The sequence below is a fragment of the Tigriopus californicus genome, chromosome 2, assembly GCF_007210705.1.
Source record: "Tigriopus californicus strain San Diego chromosome 2, Tcal_SD_v2.1, whole genome shotgun sequence".
Classification (NCBI taxonomy): Eukaryota; Metazoa; Arthropoda; class Copepoda; order Harpacticoida; family Harpacticidae; genus Tigriopus; species Tigriopus californicus.
In genome coordinates this window covers 14,534,371-14,538,025 of record NC_081441.1, presented here as the reverse complement: position 1 = coordinate 14,538,025, position 3,655 = coordinate 14,534,371, and positions in this window count along the sequence as shown.

The following is a 3,655-nucleotide window of genomic DNA, read 5'->3' as shown; positions in this document are numbered from 1 at the left end:
AACGTCTGGCTTTCTCTTTGAATCGATGATACGTGCTAACCGGTTTTTTGTTCTGACTACGACTAAGAGAGGGGCAATAAAAGTCAGAGGTTTGAATTGCATGCATCCATCTTGCCGTAAGAAATAAAGTGTGAAATAAATCATGTTCGTTTGTTTCTTTTGTATTGACTTACTGAATGGTGTGGAACAATACACGGAGCAACCGATGGAACACGACACAATTGTGTTGTGAACGAACTTACGAAGTGGGACCTAACGTGTGTATCAGTTCGGACATTATATTGTGAATGTTATTTCCAATATTTGAAGGATGCGGCAGATTAGTGAGAGCGAATCCTTGTCAAAATTGAAACGGAGACGTGGTCAATTTCGCTTTAAGGCGAATACAGCTTTTGAAGCCGTTAGATCCCGGGTGAAGGATCTTCAGCAAGTGGATGTCAGTTCTTCGGAAGTTTGGCAGATTTCAAGCCTCGAGAACGAGCTCCAAGCCGTGGAGAATTGAGTGGTAGCGTTTGAATAATTCCATATCGAGATCCAATGTGCAGATGACGAGAAAATCGAGAAAGAGGACGACATTGTGCTCCAGGAACTTCAATTAGGCCTGTTGAAGGTGGAGCAGGAAATCCGTATAATGCGTCATCGTTGTTGTGCTTTCTATGCCGATAGTGCCCAAAGCCTGAATGTGACTTCTTCTGACAGTCAGCCCTCAATGTCGGGGATGTCGAGAATAAATACTCCCTTGCGTCCGGCACCATTAAGTGTTGACGTGACACTAGCTTCTTTCTTGATCTGGAGGCAGAAATTCGACGATTTTTACATGTCCAACAATATGGAGTGCTTTCCCATTGCTGAGCAAAGAGCACAACTCCGAGGTTGCATGGGTAGCCCACCTTTGGCAGAGGTAAAAGCAAAGTGCGAATCTTGGGAAGCTGGAAGTGCCAATCTTGCAGCTTTGCAAGGCAGATCAGTAGTCCAAATGGACATGATTTCTGCATATATGTCCACACGGTGTTCAAAAAGCCCTATCAAGTTTCCAGAGAAATTCCCAAACACAAATTGGCATTTTCCTACCTCAAAAAGTCATAGGGAACAACTTTAACTTTATTCCGTTATGGAATTCTAGTCCACATAAAAAACTTACATGCCTAAAAACATTATAAAGACGAAAATTTTCAAAAAACTACTACATGTAAATTAGGGAATTCTTTGGGAAATAGAGTTAACATATAACCGGGGCATTTTGGGGCTAAAAACGATGAAATTTGGACCACTAAATCCGATGTAACTAAGTAGCGGTGAAATAGATACCATAATTTATATTCAAGAGCTAACTAAATGTGCTCCCAACTTACATTGGGTAAGTTTTTGAAAATCTTAGTTTTCATAATGTTATGTGCTTGGGAATTTCCATCAAAACTTTAAAGGGTATTTTTACCACTGTGTCCAAGAAGCAGGATACGCAACGTGGACGGAGCAAATCTCAAGATAGAAGTAGCCAATTGTCAAAAACGCAACGTTGTGAAAAATGTGGATATGCCGGTCATTTTGGCCCTGAATGTCCTGCAGCAAATATAGAATGTAATACTTGCGGTCGAAGAGGTCACTACCAGCGGATGCGTAAGTCGAAAGCGACCAAGCCTAATCGGAAAAACGACCAAGATAGTGACAAAACGGGTGAATGTTTCGAATGCCAAAGTACGCACTGCTTCCTCTTCAACACCATCCCCGACTGCTTTTGTTCATATTCGATGTTCATTCACGCCATGGATCAAGATTCGGTGCTTTGGCGAGGCGCAGATGAAGCACTTTCCTTTCAAGGAAGCCGGAGAAATCATAGTGCCCGAATCAGGCTGAGCCCGTTGTTGACGTTTGAATGGAGGGGCCCGGGTTGTCTTCGCCTGGACAGGTGTATAAGTGTCAAATTTCTTCTTGTTGTCTCGGTTGGCGGAGAACCGAATCAACTTCTGCTGGACATCTTCAAAAGAGGGATTTTTCATGTCCAGAATCTTCCCAACAAGACTTGGTTCATTACACCCGGTGATCACTCTGAAAATCTGTATGTCATCAGAGGATAGTGAGGAAAGATCCGCCTCTGTAGAAAGGGAGAGCAGGCGTGACAGGAATGTGTCAAGGCTTTGTCCCTCAGCACGTCGAAGGGCAAAGTAGGAGTGCTGTCGCGTTATCAGAGGGTATTTGATGAGGAAAAGCTCGGAAATGAGCTCGATGAGGCCGCCATCATCAAAGACGGGCACGGAAACATCAGTGTGGTAACAGACACGTTCCGCAAGCTCCGGGGACAGGAACTGACGGACATATGCGACCTGTTCATCTGGAGGAGACTTGTCGATGCCGTTGGAACGTATGAAGACTCCGATCTTCTCCATCCAGTTTCGCATTTCAATTGGAGTATTCTGAAAGGAAAGGATCTTCAGGCAAAGTGTTTCATTCACTGGGGCCTTGAAACCCTTTAAAACTTGTGAAGAGGCTGCAGGGCTTGGAGGAGGTGGTGTGGCCTTGGCCATAGCAACAGCCATAGCGTCTTGGCATTGGCCATACATGAGGTCAATATTGGCGATTTTGTCCTCCCACATCTTGAGGCCTTCGTTATTGAGAAGAGGACTGGCTATATAAATTTCTTGCCTGTAAGCTGTGTCTGCCTTCTCATACGAGACTTTCAATTCCTCGAAATGTTTGACAGCCTCGGCGGTAATGAATGGGGAGAGGTTACTCGAGAGAGAGGTAACAGAGCGTTTCAGAGTGGTAATCCTCTGATTTAACTTGCCCATATAGGCACGAGCGGAGTGTTTGGCTTTCTCGTAGAGAGCTTGGTCTCCAACTTCGACGTCCACTAGAATTTGTATAAAGTCAGGATCGTCCTCAGGAAAAGCTGTAGCCATTGTTGAACATGGCAGAGAGCGTGGTAAAATCACTAATACGTAAAGGAGAGTTACACGAGAGGTGAGAAGATTCCCAAAGTGGGGTAAGGCAATGTCTAAATGGACAAAGCTCTCACTCTTCGCAAAACTGACAACGACAGGATGAACAATCCTACCGACTGCGCCATCGAGTGTTGGAAGCTTACTGGACTCTTACGAGTCGTATATTTCTTTTTATAGCTGACGGAATAGGATATAGATTGGGAGGATACTACAACCTCCTTGGTTATTCCTTATGTTCTTGCGTCATCCGTAGACTAGGGAAACGTCTTTGGAATTATGATCAGTTCTATCATGACATTCCACGAAATGAGCATAATATCGCTATCTGGGCTTACATATGCCAAAATTTCAGATTTATGGTGCAACCATTTTGCACCAAGGACATTCACACCATGGCATACAAGACGGGTACCATTTGCCGCCTCAATTATTTCGCATTCTTTGTAGTATCAACATCAATTTCTTGCTTCCGAATGAATTGGGATAGAATGATAGCAACAGTCCATTGCTCTATTGATGAGTTTGTTGGGACTGGCAAGGCTTGTCAAGCTGAGCATTTAGATGATCTTGAATTCACAAATCAGGATGCTTTAGAGGCCATCAGGGACTTGAGACTCTCGAGCTCCCCTGGCCCTGATGGAGTGACATCTCAGTTTCTGATGAGATGCTCACAGGTTCTTGCTCCTGTTTTCTCGTACTTGATGCGTTGCATCTTG